This window comes from Pinus tabuliformis, chromosome 8 (assembly GCF_031772625.1).
Source record: "Pinus tabuliformis cultivar Carrire ecotype Pingquan chromosome 8, CPIR1, whole genome shotgun sequence".
Classification (NCBI taxonomy): Eukaryota; Viridiplantae; Streptophyta; class Pinopsida; order Pinales; family Pinaceae; genus Pinus; species Pinus tabuliformis.
In genome coordinates this window covers 2019827681-2019843993 of record NC_142294.1, presented here as the reverse complement: position 1 = coordinate 2019843993, position 16313 = coordinate 2019827681, and the positions used below count along the sequence as shown (strand labels likewise).

Sequence of the window (16313 nt, the reverse complement as noted above, 5' to 3'; positions counted from 1 at the left end):
TCCATATCCATCTTCTCACAATCTCTTATTTTGTCCTTTGCCTCAAACAAAGCCCCAATCTGCTTCGATCAGGTGTGAAATGAAACGCCCATCTTGAACCTACTCGCCTCTATCAATATATTTCCATCATTCCACAGATCAAGATCCTTCTTCAGTAGTTCGATTCGAGAGTTCATGGTTGACTAGATCCTTCCTCTCAATGATTTAGAGTCACATTTACATCATAATTTCACTTTAAGTGAGTGTTATGCCATATTATTTAGTTGATACAGCACTTAAGTGAGATCCACATTAATAAATAAGCTTGCAAATACCCTCACAACTACTATAAAAGCCCACATGTGTGGGCCACTTTTCTGTTGTTATGAAAATCGATTCAAATATGTCTAAAATAGGAGAACACTTTAGAATGTCACACACGGCATGTGTAAGGTGGGTTTAAGTTGATGCAATTAGCACATTCATGCCTTGGAGAATGTGACCAATGCCTCGAGAAATTTGATATGACTAAAAAATTGTGAGACTACCTTGGGGAACATGAAACTTGATGAACATGAGTATTATAATCACATCCAAGCATTGATGGCCAAAGTGTGGAAAATACATAAGAATAGCCTATGCATGGGGAAAATGTGTGCTAAACCATGGGTGTGCCAATCCTTACAAAGTGCAACCACATTTTACAAAAGAAATAAAATAAATGAGTAACAATGTCTCTTGTAAATCATGTGTCCTAGTAGATCCATCCCAAGATATTCAAATACCTAGCTAAGACATTAATACTAGACATGATGGGAGTTACTGCCACTAAGGGATAGTCGACTAAAGTAATAAAACTAAGCACATGAGAATGGGGACTAAAAGGACCTATGATGACCATCCACCTAGGGGGTCTAGACCATCACTAGCCAACACATGTACTTCAAGTCATCCCACAAGGCCACATACTTAGAAGTCATCACACTTCGGCTTCACCAACACAATCACATTTCATAAAAAAATGCAAGATACACGATAGAGGATCTAAGGTGTAACAACCTTGATTCCATCCTCGAAATGATGACAAGTGCCTTAGAGGTTTCCCTCTAGATATGTTACATGGAATGTGTGTGTGTATTATATAAAGTTAATATGGAGATATTTTACTTAAGATGAGATTGAACAATTTTATTTTGTGGCCACCATTATAATGGTTTTTTGTTTTGTTTTGTGTGTGTGTGTAAAGTTGATATGGAAATATCTTACTTATGACATATATTAAAATAATTTTTTTTATAAGCAACATTAAAACGTTTTTTGTTGTTGTGTGTGTAATAAATGTCACATCTTGACTCTATGTTGAGCATGAAAAAAACCATGCATCTCCTTTATATTGCATTGTAAAAAGTGTCTCTCAATGCAATAATCAAATATTACATACCGATACTATAACCGCATCATGACATAACAAATAGACACATATCATTACCAGTGCAACAAAATAACTTTAAATCAACATGTTAGATACCTTTAAAGAGATGGAACACATGAAATGAAGAAAGAGACAATCTTATTTCCTTGGTTTTGCTTTATGCTTATTCTTTGCTCTTCAAAATTGTCATTGAGCTATATATTTGCAGTTAATCTTATTAATAAATTTCCAATGCCATGACAATTTATACCTATAACCCATGAGTAATTATAATGGTGTTTTACAAAGCCAAGAGTGGAATCAAAAATGACATTGAATGACATTCTAACAAGGGTGAGAATTGAATACAATATTTATGGATGAGGATTTTGATGCCACTTCTTATACCTATGAGAATTGACAATGTGCATAACGCATGGACTCAAAAATACAATTTTTTTTAGTTTTATATGACATTTTTTATATCATTTTAATTAAATGGGTAGAAAGGACATAACTATTTTTGAGATAAATCTAGACATTTAATTTGTGAGTACTATTAAAAATATTTCATGGAGATTAGATCCCTAACATCTACTTAATAATAATTAATAATTAAACTGAAATTATGAAAACTCTATTCTTAAATAAACATGTCTATAGACATAATTATGACAACATTTTTTCTCTCTCTCTCTATATATATATTAAGCAATGAACAAACTCAACATCTTATCTATTTAAATTTAATAAAAAGTCATAAAGTTATATAATTCTATTTAATTAATGGAAATTTTAATTTTACAAATTTTAACTTTTAAATATTTTAAAAATAAATAAATCATAAGTCTTTATCCTAAAGAAACCCTCAAAATCCCAAAAAATTAGAGATCATCCATCTATAACTTAGTCATCTACAAAAGTATTAGAGTACATATGCTAGTGCAATCATATAAATTAAATGGCCGGTAAAAATTACCTCACAATACATTTCACTTTGACCATATTAAAAAAATCATAATATATATATATATATATATATATATATATATATATATTTGTAAACTTGGTAAGACTTTGATTTTCAAGTTTACATGTCCATTATTCAAACTATTACCGGTGAGGGTAGCACAAAATTCGAACCCAAAATCTTCGGTTCAATAAGACTATTCCACGACCATCACCACTTGAACTACCTTGACGGACATTTATTTTAAATTATTATTATTACTAATTATAAAATGAATTAATATATGAATAAAATAATAATTTTAATTATTAAGATTCATCCCACCTTTACATAAATATTAGTTTTTATTGATATAATATTTTTTCCATCAATTAATTTGAAATAAATTAATTAAAATAACATAATTAATTTAGATATAAATATTAACTCTTTATAAATAAATATTATGGCATGTTATATTACCATCTACCTACTAATTATTTATAATTAAATTAAGGTTTTTTTGCGGACAAGGAGAATATCTTTTGGTTTTTTAGGGTTTAGGGTAGGGTTTTAGCTTACCCTCGGATTTCATTATCTTCTAAGGGCGGCGGCGGAAGTCCGCTCATGGAAATCATGGCAGAAGTTTTGGCGGACGCACAAGGAGAATTAATTTTGGTTTTTTAGGGTTTAGGGTAGGGTTTTAGCCAACACTCGAATTTCATATCTTATAAGGGCGGCGGTGGAAGCCGGCTCATGGAAATCATGGCAGAAGCGTCTCAGGCAGAAGGTAGTTGGTTAGAGGTCAGGGTTTCGTGATTTCTTATCTGCGTAGGCTGTAAATATATTTATGTTTTGGGTGTGTGCTTTAGCGCAAGGAGGGAAAATGATGAAATAACTTTCCCCAAATGATCGACTCTGATATTATCCACTGCGTTCTGCTCTTCTTCGGAGGAGCAGTCCAAGCCAGTCGTTTCTGATCCCTCTTCTCATTGTGCTCTGTTTAATGTGGTTTCTCTTTTTGATTTTTTTTTGAGATGATCTCACCCCTGTATTTATTTATCAGAATTGTCGGCGTTTTATTTTTAGACAAGTCGTTTCTTCTGTATTCTTTCTTGTTATAATTTGGTTTCGATTTCTTCTCATGGAAATATCTCTCACTGAAGATGTTATTAGCAGCCAGCATCCATATTCCGTTAGATGAAATTTGTTGGCAATTGGATTACCATAGGCGTAGGGTTTGTTTGCACACGAGACTCGGGAGGAACCAATATGTATTAGGGTGTGCGTGCGCGAGACTGAGGAAGGAAGGGGAAATGATGAAATAACTTTCCCCAAATGATCGACTATGATATCATCCACTGCTTTCTGCTCTTCTTCGGAGCAGTCCAAGCCAGTCAATTCTGATCCCCTTCCCATCTCGCTTTATATTTGTGGACGCTCGTATTTAATTATTTGTTTACTAATTCTGACTTACGGTCTCTTTAATGTGATATCCACTTACTGTTGACCCTTGAGAAGGGAATTTATGCGCTGGATTCAAATGGACGAGTCTCTTAAAATGAAAAGCAATTATATTCATTATGCTTATCTTTCTTCTTTTGAAATCTAGTTGCTATGTTTTTGAAATCGGATCTGTTAAATACTAATATTTATGATAAATTTAGGGGTAGATTATATTTAGAGTCATAATTGTAGATAGCCTGGTTTGTGTAGGGTTTAGTTTTTTTAGGTTATAGTTTAGCTTGGTTTGTGTGGGGTTTAGTTTGTTTAGGTCATAGCTTGGTTTGTGTAGGGTTTAGTTTTTTTAGGTCATAGCTTGGTTTGTATTGGTTTGTGTGGGGTTTAGTTTTTTAGGTCATAACTTGGTTTGTGTAGATTAATCTTGTTTTGTGTAGATTAATTGGATTGTGTGGGGTTTAGTCTCCTTTAAATCATGGCTTCAGGTCTTATAATGTAGATTAATTAGTTTGTTGGTTTGTGTGGGGTTTAGTCTCCATTACGTAAATCTCATTGACGTTATTGTTCTCATTCTTATCCCAATAAGAGCAAGTAGATATGGCAGGTAAATCTCATTTTATGGCTGACATTATTGTTATCATTGTTATCCCAATGAGAGCAAGTAGATATGGCAAATTTTATGGCAGATATTATTGTTATCTAGATATGGCAGTAGGTATGGCAAATTTTATGGCAGACGTTATTGTTATCCCAAGTAGACATGACCGTTGTTATCCCAATGAGAACAAGTAGATATGGCAGTAGATATGGTAAATTTTATGGCAGACGTTATTGTTATCCCAAGTAGACACGGCAAATTTTAGATCTGGCAGTAGATATGGCAGACGTTATTGTTATCCCAAGGAGACGCAGCAAATTTTATGGCAGGCATTATTGTTACCCCAATGAGAGCCAATAGATATATTGTCCTTATTATCCCAATGAGAGCTAGCAGAGGTATTGTCATTATCCGAATATTGTCCTTATTATCCCAATGAGAGCTAGCAGAGATATGGTCATTATCCCAATGAATTAGTAGACATTGATTTTTTTGATAAGAAAAAAACAATTTCCTATCAGAATAGGAAAATGAGAGCTTACAAGTGTGCCATAATTGCCCTCGTTACATAGGACTGTATTAAACTGATGTCAAGACATGAGTGCACAGGCCTTCAAAAAAATCCTATGGGATCACTGGATATACCCCCAACAATGACAGTAATTACCCCATGTTAGATATGGTTGATATGGTTATCAAACTGATATAAAGACATGGGTGCACAGGCCCTTCAAAGAAATCCTTTTAGGATCACTGGATATAAGTCCAAACAATGGCAGTAATTACCCCATGTTACATATTACTGATATCAAGACATGGGGTGCGCAGGCCCTTCAAAGAAATCTTTATAGGGATCGCTGGATATATAGCCCAAACAATGACAGCCATTCATTAATTTGGCAGATACAAAATGCATGATGCAGAGCAAACATGCCTACTGAATAATCCCTAGAAAAGCACCATGAAAATCCCTGCAATAGCCAGTCAATACATTCAAAAACCTGTCTGCAAAACCCACCAGGGATGGCACAAATATAGCAGAAATAGTTTGATGACAGAGAGAGCAGACAGAGAGAGCAGAAACTCCGAAATGAGCAGAGGCACGCTTCGAAGAAAAAGAGGCAACTCAAAAGAAACTCGTGGCAAAATAAAACCAAAAAATAAAAGGGCCGCTGAGCCCAAGAGAAACTCGTGGCAGCTATGAAACCAGAAACAAACAGCCGGGCATGAAGAGAGAAGCTGCAGAGGATAAAAGAAACTCTTGTCATGAGTCAAGTATGCAGACCCCCGGCAGCGAAAGAGGAGGCCACAAAGGAATCGGCAGCAAACGCAGACATTTGGACAAGCAAATCGCAAGCGTGAATGTGGACAAACATAGCCAAACCTCAAATCGATCGGCGAGCCACTAGACACAGTTGTTCCGTACAACATTCGACCTAATTTATTAATATATATATATAACCCTAAATCTTCTTTCTATTAACGTATCGGCAACTATTAGTCACCGATATTTATAAAAGTTACAAATTTTCACTAGAACTATTAAAACACCTATATATAATAAGCTTACATGCAAACCTTTTCCATGCCCAGATCAGCTTAAAAAGTTTTTTTTTTCTTGGTAAGCTTTTGTGATACATATAACATTAAAAAGAGTCTTTTCAATAAAAATTATAGATAATAGGTGTCAATACGTTCAAAAACCTGTCGGCAAAATCCACCAGGGATGGCACAAATATAGCAGAAATAGGTTGATGACAGAGAGAGCAGAAACTCCGACAAGAGCAGAGGAAGAAAAAGAGGCAACTCGAAAGAAACTCGTGGCAAAATAAAACCAAAAAATAAAAGGGCCGCTAAGCCCAAGGGAAACTCCTGGCAGCGATGAAACCAGAAACAAACAGCCGGGCATGAAGAGAGAAGCTGCAGAGGATAAAGGAAACTCCTATCATGAGTCCAAGTATGCAGCCCCCGGCAGCGAAAGAGGAGGCCACAAAGGAATCGGCAGCAAACGCAGACATTTGGACAAGCAAATCTGTAACGCAAGCGTGAATATGGACAAACATAGCCAAACCCCAAATCGATCGGAGAGCCACTACACAGATCGTTGTTCCGTACAACAGTCGACCTAATTAATTAATTAATTAATTAATTAATATATATATATATATATATATATCCCTAAACTCTTCTTTCTATTAACGTATCAGCAACTATTAATCACCGATATTTATAAAAAGTTAAGTTACAATTTTTCACTAGAGCTATTAAAACACCTATATATAATAAGCTTAGATGCAAACCTTTTACCCCGGGGAGATCAGGTTAAAAGGTTTAGGTTTATTTTTTAGGTTTATTTTTTATCTGAATTTAAGTTTTTGTGATGCATCATATAACATTAAGAAGAGTTTTTTCAATAGAAATTACACATAGGAGAAAAATTTTGCTTGCTTTTTGAATTAGTTAGTGTGGAGGAGGCAGACCGGTTTAGCCAGATTTGTCTTCAACTTGGAAACCTTTTACACGAGGCTGTTCAAACTCATGAATTTTAATAGTAGAAGAGGCAGACCATGGCATAGGCTTAGCCAGATCTGTCTTCAACTTGGAAATCCTTTACACAAGATCATTCAAATTGATGAATTTTAATAGTAGTGACCTTTCAATATAGGGTAGTAATTTTTGTAGTAATTTCTCAATTCCCTAAATTAAGAAATTACTACTTTATATTGAAGGGCCATTGCTATTAAAATTCATAAATACTCTCGTGTAAGAGTTTCCAAGTTGAATGTAGATTTGGCTAGGCCTATGATGAACCACATTTTAATAGCAGTGACCATTTAGTGTATGGTAATGGTAATTTATGAATTCAGGCTTTTGTGATACACATTATATTAAGAAGCTTGAATTAAGAAAGCACTACCCTATATACGGAAGGGCCATTGCTATTAAAATTCATCAGTTTAAATGGTCTAGCTTAAGGGTTTTCAAGTTGAAGGTAGATTTAGCTAAGCCTGTACTATGGTTTGCCTCTTAATATTATCCTAATGATGAACCACACTAGCTGGTTTAAAACTCATTAGTAAAAAATTTCTACTATGTAATTTCTACAGAAAATACTCTTCTTAAAATTTGTGTCTATTAAAGCACCTACATTATGGAATATTTTCTATTTTGATATTCGTAGCCTAGGTGACAAATGGTTTCACAAGTCATCCATGCAACTTTTCTTAGTTATAGTACTTTGGTATACGAATAAAATATACAACACTTTGATACGTGGAGAAAAAAACAATGAGAGAGAGGGTAGTATTCCTCAATTTTACTTTTGGAGACCAAAAAGGGCTCTAAAATGATATACCATGTTCATACAACATCAATTATTCAAACATAATAGTCTTTGCATTATAATCTTGATTTTACAAGTAACCTTATTTTTTTTATGCATTTTGATATGTAGAGAAAGATTAGTGAATGGAAAGATAAAACAATATAATATTGATAAAAGGGTTAATTTAGTTTTTTGGCTTGTTAAAAAGGTGGGGTTATGAACTAGTGAGTTCAACACTATATTTACATGTTGTGATGAAAACACTCAATAACAAGTAGTTATTTCTTTGTGAGCCTTGCCGGAGACTACCATATTTGTGTGTGTGAAAAGATCAATGAAAACCCTCAATGTTAGTTATGTTCATCCATAACATGTCAACCATATGGTTTGAGGAAGTGTACTTTTGAACCCTTGCAAGTTGGTAATGGATGTTGATCACTATGAGCAAGAGCTTTGGGAAGAATCTCCGCTTAATGCTCTAGATCCAACATCCATCACCGAGGTACACTTGAGCCATTTGGTTGAGATGTTATGCATGAATGTTATTAACATTGAGGGTTTTCATTGGTCTTTTCACACATCTATTTGGTGAGTTTTGAACAAGGCTCACAAAGCAATACCTCCTTTTAATTGAGTGTTTTTTATCACGACATAATTGATGACTCCCCTAGGGATTGTACCCAACATATTTGGTTATGCATTGAGAATCAAGGGAGTGTTGTAGGATGTAAAGAGCTAACCAATGACTCAATGTGGGTAAATTATGCTGATAATAGATCCCCGCTAATGCAAACAATTTGGTTGAAATGCATTACAATAAACACTAGGCTCAAAATGGGAGGATGGAGCCAACATTGCAAATTTGGACTAGAGTAAGTCGAACATTGAAGTCTCAAACTTGTAGATATCATCCTCGGGGTAGGCATACCCATGCACGGTCATAAAGAAAAACATGGTTGTGAACTATACACTATGGATCCATGACATAAAATGCTAGGACATGGCCATGAAGAATATGTAGTTGATCCATGTACAATGTGGATCTATGTTACAATATACATCAATAGGACTATGAACACAAATGAGAGATGCCCCCAAATAGGTCTTTGAAGTACATAAATGATATATAACTCCAACACAACCCTGATGGTACGAATCTACAACATGCAAATAGATGTCTTGATGTTGAACATGGTAAAACCCTCTCATTTGGCCATTGAGGTATATAGATAACATATGCGAAAGGACCCACCAATGATGAAAAATGGACCCCAAAGTACCCAATCCATTTAAGTGTGAATAAATGAGTTGCTGTTGAACACTCGTAGACTCTATTGATTAGGGGTCAATGAGGTAATCTCATTGTTGATCGCGAGGAAGCTTGACACTAAGGTTTGTAAGCTCCAAGGTACTATTGGTTCGTAGATCAAGATCTTGGATAATGAGTTGAAGTTGATTAGGGATCAATGAGGTAATCTCATTGTTGATGCGAGGAAGCTTGACACTAAGATTTGTAAGCTCCAAGGTAATATTGGTTCGTAGATCAAGATCTTGGATAATGAGTTGAAGTCGATAGGAGAAAATTTGTCAAATAAGGGCCTTGATGTTTCCCCCTCTCAATTGAGACAGAGTAGACCAAGAGATGATGTGAATGGATGAAGTCATAAAGTAAAATTGACACAGTGTCGACCAACACAAAAAGCCAACAAGGACTATAGATGGTTGACTCACGTTGATACTTCCCTTATACATAGAACAACACGGCACAAAAGTGACTTGGCAACATTGATTAATGAGCACCATGTGATATCATGCAACAACACAGGAAACATTGAAGCAAAATCTATAGTGATTAAAGAGTAACTAGCCACAGGTGTAGTCAAAGTCATATGTATGGTATGACTCCTAGGTAAGCTAAAACCCAATTGTGAGGAAATGATGCAAACAAGTGTCATGTTCAAGGGCAATGCGATTGATGTTGTCATTTTGAATAATAACTTGGGTAAATGAATTCTCTTTCATTTTCTATTTTTAGCTTCCATAATTTAATGAGCATGAAAGAGAAGAAATGTAAGTGCAATAGTTATTTTTTCGTCTAGTTTTAACAAACTCGAAAAAGAGATAAAATGGTACTTGGTTCCTTTAAGTGTTTGATGAGCATAAGAAGGAGACAAAAGAAGCTTGTCATGGAGGAATGAGTAAGGATTTCAACTATTTCCAAGTTGGCCTAATCGCCCTAAGCATAAGGAGGCAAGGAGGTTGGCAAATAGGACCACTTGTTGCAACAACCCCTCAAGGAAATGTAAGGACACCAAGTGAAAGCAAGCAATGGGCCACGTAGAATGTGACAACGGTAGTGAAACAAAACCAAGATTTATTAGCATGCATAAATAAGATTAAAAAGTGGTAGTAATCACAAGGTATAAAAGTGGTGGAATTCCCTCGGGGTAAGTCCAGAATATGATGAAGAAGAATAAATGAGGCTTAGATTTGAAGTCATGGCGAGTCGAAAGGAGGAATTCCAAGAGGAAAATAAGTGCAATGAAATATACATGTAAAACAACCTAGAATTGATAAAATAAAATTCTAATGATAAACAAATATGAAATTATCACAAACTTGTATAAAAGTGGTGTGAATCCTCCAATTTTTTTACCCAAATATCTCCAAATTAAAAAATATATGTAAATCACTTAAGAGACAAATTTCACTATCAAAATGTGTTATAGAATGCACATTTATGGAGTGAATCCTAGTTCTAAGGTTTCACAAAATCTTATTTATGTCGCTGCAATTAATTTCCAAATTTAGTAATACTTTAAATCAACCCACAAACTATTAGATAAAACCTTTAAGCACACAAGTGTGGGGTTATTCTGCCTAATTAGGGCTATATATTAACAACTTACAATAAACCCTTGCACCTTTTTTTCGTAAGCAAGCATGAGACTTTATATTAGCAAAAATGATTTTGATACATTATAGACATGATATCGTTGAAAGAACTAAGACCATAGTGATGTCGATAGTAGTAGAATTGGGACCATCTTAAACCAAATGATCCCTGAATGAAAGCATATACGTAAAAATACTTTATCCTTGCAATAATACAGGAGATAATTGTGCAAGAACTTGTTAATAGAGTTACAAAAATGCTTGTGATTGTCTCTACTAGTGTTGGTCATATAGTTGTAAAGAGAAAGAACGAGAAAAATGCTAATTGACTAATCAGACCACATGCTTTCCTTTGGATTTTGAGGAGACCTCTTATTCCTTGTTGATTATCGTCTGAGCAATTTCATTTTCTGGCTTCTCCATAATGAAGTAGCCATACAAGCTTGATTCCTGTTGAGCCTGTCCCTTCATTGCTTTCTGACCCGCTTAGATTTGGAGATGCATATCATCTCTGCCATAATAGAAGGGGAATGAGATGTTGGAGAAAGGGAATGGGTACCAGAGCCATCCTGAGAGTTGGAGGAAGAGGGTGAAAGAGGGGCTGTTAGGGTCCCACCCTAACCCCCTTATTTATGTCATGGGATCACGTCATAGTCAAGAGTCAATAAAGCCCATATTAATATTTGTAAGTGGTTAACCCGCAATTAATGATGGGACCACAGTTAGTTGCAAATGGGCGGTAGTATTAGATAGATGGTAAATGGGCGGTGGTATTAGATAGATGGTACTAATAAAACCCATGGCATTGGCCCGTGGTATTGCATGTATGAGTCATATATAAAGGATAGAGACTCCCTGCGAGGAGTATCGTGTCTTGTTTTTGTGATCGAGCTCTGCTCTATTGGAGGTTGCCCCCTCGAAGAGGCCTGTGAACATTTCTCTCTGAATAATAAAATCATTGCTATTCTGTGCTCTGGGTATATTTTCTTCGCATATTCTGTGTTCTCGGTATCTTTTCTTCGCAAATTCTATGTTTGGGTATTGCTTTGCAGGTTAAGAGCATAACAAGTGGTATCAGAGCACTTTCCAGGGCTCGGTGGGATCTCCAAATTTTAGCAAATTTTTTTTTGGCTAGAGACATGTTCCGACGTCTTTAAACCACGGGATCTGTCGTTAAGCGCATAAACCTGCAGATTTGGGGAGGCATGCACGCAGGAAATACAAGAGATGGTCACGTCTGTTGGACTCCCTTGTAACCCCTCTGGGTACCCCTTCGAGTAGTAGCGCATTAGACAGAACCGCGCACGGACTGTCTTCCACGTACCCTCTGGGTATATAGGAAGCCCCCTAGCTCCCTTGAAACCTCGCCATAGATAAACCTTCGGCCGTCTTGTGGCTACAGTACACCGAGAACAGCACTCGGAGAGATTACTCGCCCGTACGATAGGGTAGTCGGGTTGTACGGCTAAGGGTACGGTCGATCCTCCTTAGTTAGAGCCCTGAAACATTGGGCCGAGTACTACTGTCAGACCCTTATGTATATTGCGATCTGTAGCACCTGACACTCCCCAAGACCATAGTTCCCTTTCGATCGGGGGATCACACATCATCTATTCCAGATCAGCAGCAGCAGTTGTTCCACCATTCAGATCTCTCAGATCCACCAGATCGGATATTCCAGATCAGCAGCAGCAGTTGTTCCACCATTCAGATCTTCCAGATCCACCAGATCGGAGTAGTTGTGAAGGGTTCCTGTACCTGGATATAATTTTCGCAGGACTTTTGGCGGCATTGACATTTTGAGGATTTGGCGATTGCAGTATTGATCAGGAAGGAGGAAAACTCCGTTTCCAAAAAAAAAAACGTCTGAGATCTTCCGAAGTGCTTATTTGTGATCTAGCCCATCAGCATCAGGACAACGAGCTGAGCACGGTGGTACCATTCAATTTCTTAGAAAAAAAATTTGGCGGTCCCAAATTTTCATCAAGTTGGTGTATGGTAGAAACTAGAGCTCAAGCAATGACCAATGAAAGACTAGACAAACTTGAAACATATATGAACGAGCTCACAAATACGCTTGATGGACTATCGAGCCTGGTACGGCAAGCACTCGATAAGGGCAAGGAGCCAGCTCTTGAGGAACCCTATAATGACCATATACACCATGAAGGTGAGTCTAGCCACTCTCCTCACATCTGGCACACCCATCCACCACCTCCCAAGTTGGATATGCAGAAATTTGATGGTTCTAACCCGTCCGCATGGCTAGCACAAATGAACCAGTATTTCAAATTGAATCGTCTCCAAGATGATTGGACTAAGATTGGAGTGGCGACCATGTACTTGGACAATGAACGATGGCAATGGGCGGAATGGCATCAACGTCGCAATGCACCTTTTTCGAGTTGGACCCAATTTGCCAAAGCTCTTCAAGATCGCTTTGAACAGGGAGACTCCTTTTTGGGCCGTCTCACTAAGCTCTGACAGACGGGTACAGTGGATGAATATATCACCGCTTTTGAAGCCTTAGCCTTCCGCACTCAGCATCTCTCAGATGAGTTCTACACGGAATGTTTTATCAGTGGTCTTAAAGAAGCCATCAAAGCTCAAGTTCTACTCCACCACCCTCCCACATGGACGGAGGCTTGCCAGGTAGCCCGTAAGGTGGAACGTGCCATAACAGCCCAATACAGCCGCCCCAATTTCCCCACTAAAGGTCGTTCCCCACAAGCTCACACCACGACTCAGACACTTAAGGTCCAAAAGGTGTCACCTCAGGAAATGGCCAAAAGAAGGAAGCAAGGACTATGTTACTACTGTGATGAAAAATATTCCCCTGGTCATAAATGCAAGGAGCCCAAGTTTTTTCAAATAGATGCCACTGACTACAGCTCCACCGAGGAAGATCCACCTCTTGAGGAATCGGAGGCGATCGAAGAAGACAACCAAAAGGAGATTGTATCTGACGACCCAGTTATTTCGCTCAATGCGTTGGCAGGAATCTCTTCCCCTCAAACTCTCAAAATCAGGGGTTTTCTTAAACATCGCCCAGTAATAGTCCTGATTGATAGTGGAAGTACCCATAATTTCATCCATCAAAAAATCGCCGAAGCAGCGCACTGTTTTGTAAGGGCAGTTTCTAACTTCCAAGTCCAAATTGCAGATGGGGGCACAATGAAATGTGAAGGCCGCTGTGAAAATGTCAAACTTCAAATGGGGGATTATCAGTTGAAAACCCACATGTTTGCCATACACATGGGGGGATGCGACATTGTCCTAGGTGCTGAATGGCTCCGCACCCTTGGGCCAATCACAATGGATTTCCAGGAGTTATATATGAGTTTTAAGCAGAACAACTCCACACATACCCTCTGTGGCCTCCAGGTGGGAGCCCCCTCGGTCATCAGCTCACATCGGATGGAAAAATTGTTAAAAAAGGGCCATCATGGAGTGGTAGCGCAATTTAATGCCATCCAGGTAGTCGAAACCAGACCTCTGCCAATTCATCCTGAGATGCAGCAGATTTTAAATACCCATCGGACGATCTTTGACAAGCCTCATGAGCTTCCACCCTCGCGAGGGGAACATGATCATAGCATCACCTTGATTCCAGGGGCTCAACCCCCAAATGTGCGGCCATACCGATATCCGTTCACTCAAAAGAATGAAATAGAAAAAATCATCAAGGAATTGTTGGAAGCAGGTGTCATTTGTCCCAGCATTAGTCCTTATTCATCCCCAGTGGTCATGGTCCTCAAGAAAGATGGGGAGTGGAGGATGTGTCCCGACTTCAGGGCCCTCAACAAGTTGACAGTCAAAGATAAATTTCCCATTCCGGTGGTTGACGATTTGCTGGACGAACTCAATGGGGCTCAATTCTTCACCAAGTTGGATCTTCGCTCCGGCTACCACCAAATTCGCATGAAGGAAGTCGACATTCCCAAGACGGCTTTCAGAACTCATGAAGGCCATTATGAGTTCCTGGTCATGCCATTTGGTCTCTGTAATGCCCCTTCTACTTTTCAGAGTCTTATGAATCACATCCTCAAACCATATCTCAGAAAATTTGTTCTTGTCTTCTTCGATGACATTCTCATCTATAGTGGCACCTGGGCGGCACATCTTCAGCATGTAGATCTACTCTTGCAACTGCTCCGCAAGCATAAATTATTTGTCAAAATGTCTAAGTGTGCGTTTGGCATGGAAGAAGTTGAGTATTTGGGCCACATTGTGGGGCGTGAAGGTGTCAAGGTGGACCCCAAAAAGATCGAGGCAATGCAAGAATGGCCCCGACCTAAGACTTTGAAGAGCTTGAGAGGATTTTTGGGTCTCACAGGGTATTATCGTAAATTTGTCCGCAACTATGGCCGCATAGCAAAGCCCCTCACTCAACTCCTAAAGAAAAATTCCTTCTTCTGGATCGAGGAAGCACAACAGGCATTTACCGCGCTCAAAAACGCCATGTGTACCACTCCAGTCTTAGCACTACCTGACTTCACCAAATCCTTTGTCATTGAAAGTGATGCTTCGGGTACAGGTATTGGGGCGGTCTTAATGCAGGAAGGGCGACCATTGGCCTTCACAAGCCAACAACTCAGTGGGAGGAATCTGGGCCAATCTACCTACGAGAAGGAAATGATGGCCATCTTACATGCAGTCGAGACCTGGCGACCTTACTTATTGGGGCGACGTTTCCAAATCTGCACAGATCATCATAGTCTTAAATATTTTTTGGAGCAATGCCTATCCTCCCCACAACAAAACAAATGGTTAGCCAAAATGCTGGGATATGATTATGAGATCATTTACAAGAAAGGGAAAGACAACAGGGTAGCAGATGCATTATCGCGCCAATTTGAGGAGGAAAGTACTCTGCTCGCAATTTCCCTTCCCATTCCAGACTGGATTGAAGAGGCTCGCAGGGAATGGTTTTCACACCCAGGGCTCTCCCAACTCATTTCTCAATTGCAGGTAGATCCTAATTCCAGCACGGGCTACTCGTGGCAGAATGATATTCTTCGCTACAAGGACAGAGTCGTCATATCACCAACATCTACCCTCAAAAGTCGCCTTTTGGCAGAATTGCACTCATCTCCCATTGCAGGACATTCGGGCTTTCAGAAGACGTATGCTCGCACCAGAAGATCATTCTTTTGGACAGGCATGAAAAAGGACGTCCTTACTTTCGTAGCCGAATGTGATGTCTGTCAACGCCACAAAGGGGAAACCGTCAACACACCAGGCACCTTACAACCATTGCCCATTCCGGCCTCAATTTGGACGGAGGTTTCTATGGATTTCATTACAGGTCTTCCAAAGTCAGGGAACAAGTCAGTCATCATGGTGGTTGTGGACCGACTGTCGAAGTATGCTCATTTCTGCGCCCTACCCCACCCGTTTACACCAACCTTGGTTGCTCAAACTTTCATGGATCAGATCTTCAAATTACATGGCATGCCCACTTCAATAGTGTCCGACCGCGACCCGATCTTCACCAGCAATTTTTGGCAGGAACTCTTCAGACTACAAGGCACTCAACTCAAACTCAGTACTTCATATCATCCGCAAACAGATGGTCAAACCGAAGCTGTCAACAAATGTCTAGAAACCTACCTTAGATGTTTCACTTCAGAGAAGCAACACCTTTGGGCACAGTGGTTACCTCTGGCTGAATGGTGGTATAACACCAACTATC

At 38.5% G+C, this 16313-nt stretch overlaps 2 non-coding genes across 2 annotated transcripts; both read left to right on the top strand.

Annotated features, from left to right (window-relative positions):
- Positions 1 to 3218: 3218 nt before the first annotated feature.
- LOC149244531 (small nucleolar RNA Z103) lies at positions 3219 to 3324 on the top strand. The gene has a single exon (XR_016246894.1). It is a non-coding gene; the product is annotated as a small nucleolar RNA Z103 (small nucleolar RNA).
- Positions 3325 to 3649: 325 nt separating this feature from the next.
- LOC149244530 (small nucleolar RNA Z103) lies at positions 3650 to 3751 on the top strand. Its single transcript, XR_016246890.1, has one exon. It is a non-coding gene; the product is annotated as a small nucleolar RNA Z103 (small nucleolar RNA).
- Positions 3752 to 16313: the final 12562 nt, after the last annotated feature.